At 46.3% G+C, this 6000-nt stretch overlaps 1 protein-coding gene across 1 annotated transcript in view; it reads left to right on the top strand.

Annotated features, from left to right (window-relative positions):
* Positions 1-797: 797 nt before the first annotated feature.
* UBE3A (ubiquitin protein ligase E3A) overlaps positions 798-6000 on the top strand; it is a 93045-nt gene continuing 87842 nt past the window's right edge. Inside the window, exon 1 of the mRNA XM_070478073.1 lies at positions 798-881. The gene's annotated coding sequence lies outside the window, so the exon portion shown is untranslated. The remainder of the gene's footprint in view (positions 882-6000) is intronic.

Here is a 6000-nt window from a genome sequence, read left to right as displayed (position 1 = left end):
TCCGTCAGGGAACAGACCGTAGGGGCTTAAAAGAGGAACTAACCCCTCTCCTCGGTGCAAAGATGGCGACCGACCCTAGTGGGGCTACGAGGAGCAGCCAGCAAGCCACTTCCCTTTCCCAGCCACCTTTGCGCTGCGACGACGGCAAGCAGGAGGGGGGGGGCGGAGCCGACGATATGGGGCGGAGCAGAGCGCGGCGCCCTCCCGCGCGCGTCCCGGCCCCGCCCCGCGCCCCTGCGTCCAGGCCGGGAGCCCTCGCCGGGCCAGGCGGTGCGCGCTGGCTGCCGGGATACTCGGCCCGCCCAGCCAGTCCTCCCGGCTTGCGCCGCGGCCGCGAGATCCGCGTTTTTTCCAAGATGGTGGCGCTCGGCTCGGGGTGACTGCAGGAGACGATAGAGCTCGACTCGCCTTCGCTGGAACATCGACACAGCGCTCTCCGCTAGCTCGAGCACCCAGCCTCTGCGTAGCCCTCCGCCGGCTCGGGCGCTCGCCATCCGGCGCCGCGCCGACTTGCGCCTCGCTTCTGCCGACGGGCGCTGAACCCGCGGGCGGCGGCGCTTCCCTCGGCTCCTCCGAGCCCCACAGGCGGGCCCCTCGGCGGTCGCTCCGAGCCCCGCAAGCGGGCCCTGTGACTCCCGGCGCGGACGGACAGCGGCGGAGCGGCGGCGGGCGACGGGCGCGGGGCTTCCTGCGGCCGCTGCGCCCCCTTTCCCGGTCTCGGACTCCGGAGAGCGAATCGCGGGTCCCGCATGAGCGCCGGCGGTGGCGGCAGCGACAGGGAACGAGGCGGTGGCGGGCGGAGGCGGTGGGCGAGGGCGACGACGACCAGCGAGGCGGCCGCTGCTGCGGGGGCCGCGGCCCAGGCGCGGGGGCGACGACAGGTCAGTGAGGCCGAGGACGGCCTGCGCCGGGGAGGACGGGCCCGGGCCAGCGGCGCCCCCTTTGTCCCCGAGGCCGCCCGAGTGCCCTGCGGGGCCGGCCCCGGCGAGGGCACGGACGCCCGTCGCCTCCTGGGCGGGTGCGCGGGGCGCGCGGTCTAGAGAGGCCGGTGCCAAGACTAGGCCTCTGCCCGTCGCGGAGGCCGCCGTGACTGTCAGTCCTGGCTGGGCGCCGCCGGAGGGAGGTTTCGTCGCCCGAGAGGACGCGAGCGGGCCCGGGGCGGGGCATGCGGGCAGTCGGTAGGTGGCCCTCTTCTGAGCAGGCTCGTCCCGCCGGCCTGGGCCCCGGGCTACGGGCCCGCTGGCCTTCTCCGCCCTAGAGGAGTTCTGACTCTCGCGGTTTTCGGGGTTTGGGCCTTACGGGTGAAGAAATGTTTAGACGTGTGCTTTGGCCGGTTGGGGTTTTTTTGGGGGTGGACTCTTGGGGAGGGAGGGCGAATGAAGTGGTAAATCAAGCCCAAGGATTGTGTCCACAGAACTCATCGCGATTCTGAAATTAAACCTGAGCTACTGGGTTTGCTGGAGACATTAAATGCAAACCTGCAAGTCCCCCCTCCCCCCGCCCCCCCCCCCCCCACTCCCCGCTTTTTTTTCAGTTGTGAAAATAAAGGGACTCGTAATGGTGTTGGAGGGTTTTGCTGTTAATGCGACAGACGTTTTAGTTTTAGTCCATAAAATTATTAAAAGTAATTTTAATATGGACTCTGTTTGGTTAGTTTTAGGATCCTTGAAAGATAATTTAGTTCCCGAATTTAAAAAAAAAAAATCTTGTGGACATGTTAAAAAATAATTACAAAGTCTGTTTGGTATTATATTTATTAAGTGGCTAGGGTGCTGCTGTAAAGGTAAACTAATGGCACATGGGATTTACAGTCCAGCGGTACCTTCCATCAATCAGAAGGGAATTCGGGTATGACCCATAATTTCAGATCATTCCACTGTGCAATATTGAAAAAAGGAAATTACTCCAGATTTTTGGCGGGGGTGTCGGGGGGAGGCTGAGAAGGGAGGTTGAAATGGAAATGACCTAAACTTCAGAAGTGCAACTGTTAAAAAGTTACCTGTGAAATGCACTTGAGGTACCCAGTAAATCATGTCAAATGAATTGGACAAGAAGGATGAGAAGTGTTTCTCTCACACTTCTTGACTAGTAAGTACCCTAACCTAAGAGATTGTTTTGTCAACCACGTGAAAAAGTTTAGAATTTAGGAGGATAAAAAGAAGTGGAAATAACTTTAGAATTAGATCCTGCTTGTAAATCTGACCTACTTATCACATTTTTATTGAAATGAATATTAATGATGGTGCTGATAAAGCCCTAAGAATGACCAGAACCCCGTTAAGCTGGTAATCACGACAGAACAGAAACAAGAAGTGGCTTCAAGAACCAATGATGTCGTTTATAAAATTACAATGTAAACTATGAAAGTCTTACTGTGTCAGTATTTGCTAACTAGCATTAATGTGCTTAGTAGCATGTACACCATCCTCTGACATTGCTGGGTTACTGAGGAGTTTTAGCTTTACACAGAGATACAAATTACAACATTGTAATTCTTTTTCACAAGTTTTATGAGCTGCTTTTCTTTCATATTTCTTATATTTGCAGGGTTTTTTTTTTCCCCCCATGTTTTAAAAAATAGCTTATGTAGTTAGTCAGAAGTGAAAGGAAAATACTTTGTCATCCCACTTGCCCAGTCCATTTAATAGGATTTGTTGGGTACCTAACTGGTGTCTCTGACATGTAACATTTAATCAGTTTTATTTCCCACACCATAGATCGTTTCTAAATGACTCCTCCACTCTCCCCTCCAAAAAATCCTCTCTCCCCTTAAATATTTGGAATAATTTATTGTTTCTCTCAATATGCAGTCAGTAATAATCCAAAACTTTGAATCAAAACCTAAATTTTTCAGCCCAAGCCCTTGAAATGGTACTTACAAGTAAGCGTCTGTTTTCTAAAATGATTACTTATCATGTTCTTCAGTCATGTTTTGCCCTTTTGTTTAGACCTATACTTGTATAGGTCAAAATGTAGAAACATGACATTAAATAGTACATATGCAGCTATTAAAAAATTAATTTTCTCATTTTTGTGAAGACAAATTTTCAGAAGTAATTTTTTTTCAGTTAAAATGCTTGGGTAAAGTCTTAGATGCTCTTTTCATGATGATTCAGGACAACAAAGCTTTGGCTGATTTTGGCAGTCCGTGCTCTCTCTCTACTACAAATGTAAAGTATGAAAACCAAAGACCTTATGGTGTGTATAGTGAAAATAGCTTTGGAATTAGATCCTACTTTTGATTCTGGCTTTCCTTAGTTGTCTGACCCTTGACAAGTGGCTTAATTTTGAGCTGCAAGTTTTGTCATCTGTAAAATGGGGTGGTGAAACTAACTTTAGAGTGTGAGGATTAAAGTATGTGAAATGCCCATCACATAGGCACATCGAAGTATTATCCTTTGACGTCTTCCTAATCAGTTTTTCTGAATGTTCTTAAATCACCTCATCTATAGTGGACTCTAGCGTATTATCTTCTACATTGTTTTTCTTGCTCACTGGTTTTGAACTCAGTCTTTAAGGGCAAGGACTCCTGTTGTTTACCAGAGAGTGTGTTACCAGAGTATGGGTGACTTAGTTATCAATAAATAGTTAGCTGACATTTATTAGGCATCTACTGTGGCTCCTCTGAGCTGAGCTAGGTGTAAGGACTATAAAGACAAGACTTATGTCTCTGTCTTTTGAAAGTGCATAGTCCTAGTGACATCCTCCACATAACACCATGTTTTGTGAAAGTCTGTCCAACAATGGACCTCCATTCTCCTGGCGCCCTTCTAATCCTTCGGCAGGTCTGTGGACTCAATGCCTCCTACTCCCAGCTCTTATTCTAAAGAACATTGCTCCACTCCTTCCTTTATATACTGTCTGTCACATGTTAAGATTCTTCATATTTCGGTCCTCATCCTCCACTCAATATCTAGCACATAATGTGCGTGTGTGTATATATATATGTATAAAGAAAATAAACTTACTTTGGCAGTTGCCTGTATATATGCTGGTATTTTTCTGAGATGATTGTCGTTCTGTCATCTGGTTATAAATTCATAGGAGTTGTAGGCTTGAAAGTGAAAGTCACTCAGTTGTATCTGACTCTTTGCGACCCCATGGACTATACAGTCCTTGGAGTTCTATAGGCCAGAATACTGGAGTGAGTTAGCCTTTCCTTCTCTAGGGGATCTTCCCAACCCAGGGATGGAACCCAGGTCTCCCACATTGCAGGTGGATTCTTCACCAGCTGAGCCACAAGGGAAACCCAAGAATACTGCAGTGGGTAGCCTATCCCTTCTCCAGGGAATCTTCCCGACCCAGGAATTGAACTGGGGTCTCCTGCATTGCAGGCGGATCCTTTACCAACTGACCTATCGGGGAAGCCTGTTGTAGGCCTGAGTGGGGCTATTCTTGTTTTATACATGAGGAAATTGAATTGCAGACCTTTAAAATGATTTTCTTTAAGTCACCAGGTGGCAGAGCCAGGGCACATTTTGAGCCTCTGCATCCTACTTCAGGACTCTGCACACAATGGTACCTTTTTGTCCTGTCTGTTGGGAGGCGTGTTAAACTTTGCTTTGAGAATACTCACCCACCTTTTTGCAATTACATGTTTTCTATGATATTAGTAGAATATCATACCATTAATAGAATATCACTGCCCAGGTGGCATAGTGGTAAAGAATCTGCCTGCCAGTGCAGGAGACCCAAGAGACAGGGGTTGGGAAGATGCCCTGGAGTAGGAAATGGCAACCCACTCCAGTATTCTTGCCTGGAAAATTCCATGGACAGAGGAGCCTGGTTGTCTACAGTCCATGGGTTTGACAGTATGACAGCACACACACATGATATTAGTAGAAAACAACCTTCAACAAGATGCCTTTTCTGACCATATCAGTTACTGGAGGAACTGGAACTTTTTCTTCTACTATAGGAAATGAAGAAAAATTACAGTAAGTGGAAGTAGTGTTAATCTACAAGCCTATATCCTATGTTCAAAATGTGCGGTTTGAAATACTTAAAGATTCTGTTTAAACAGATTTTTAATGAGATGACTTATTAATAAATACATGATAAATTTCTTTGCTAACTTTTCATTTAATCTCAGAAATGTTATGTACAGTGCTTTGATCTAAGTTATCTCTTATCTTTAACATGTAAATAGCATTATGGATAGGAAGTTAAAAGAAGATCATTAAGTATAGTTCTATTTGAAAAAGAAATAAGGCTAGTATTTTTTTTTTTGACTACTACATTTTGCACATGAAATTTAGCTGACAGTTATTACTGCTTGATTCTAAGTCTTGTGACTGTGAACATCCTAAAATTATATATGAAATTCTAAATACTTCAGAGTCTCCACAGGTTCTATGGATGGAAGCCGTGAAGAACCAGTGATGTGGAGGAAGAAGCGCTAACTTTGGTGTCAGAAGATCGTGGGTTCATTCTTCTTTAATTTCCTAGTGGGCATGAACAAGCCATTTAGCGTTCAAAGCCTTGGCTCTCCTGTCAAGATACTTGCTTTGTTTCTGAGGGTTATGATTTTCAAATGAGATCATTCTCGAAAAGGTAGATTCATAACTACCAAGTGACTTTATAACTGAGTTAGTGATTTGCCCGAGAAAACAAGTTGATTAGTAATGGACAGGTGATTGGAATCTTGGTATATTTTCGTGTTTTCTCTACTTAAATTTTTAAACTTTCCATAGAAATATTATTTGGGGAAGTACTTAGTATGAGAATTTATTTTATATTTAGTAATATGTTAGAAATAAACAGCAGATCTTAATAGTATTGCTAGTCCAAAGTCAAATCACTTCTGTAATTTGCTTTACTTTTGGCCTCTCTTATTGATGTGATGAATAGCAAGTGAATTATGAGGTTGACCTGAAAGAAAAACTTTTGGAGACGGGATCTCACTGTGCTTTGCTCAGTTGTTCTGTCCCACTCTCTGCGGCCCTTTGGACTGAAGCCTGCAAGGTTCCTCTGTCCATGGAATTTTCCAGAGTGGGTTGC

This window comes from Odocoileus virginianus, chromosome 16, assembly GCF_023699985.2.
Source record: "Odocoileus virginianus isolate 20LAN1187 ecotype Illinois chromosome 16, Ovbor_1.2, whole genome shotgun sequence".
NCBI classification, from domain to species: domain Eukaryota; kingdom Metazoa; phylum Chordata; class Mammalia; order Artiodactyla; family Cervidae; genus Odocoileus; species Odocoileus virginianus.
Note: the sequence above shows the minus strand (reverse complement) of the source record. Positions and strands in the feature narration are given on the sequence as shown.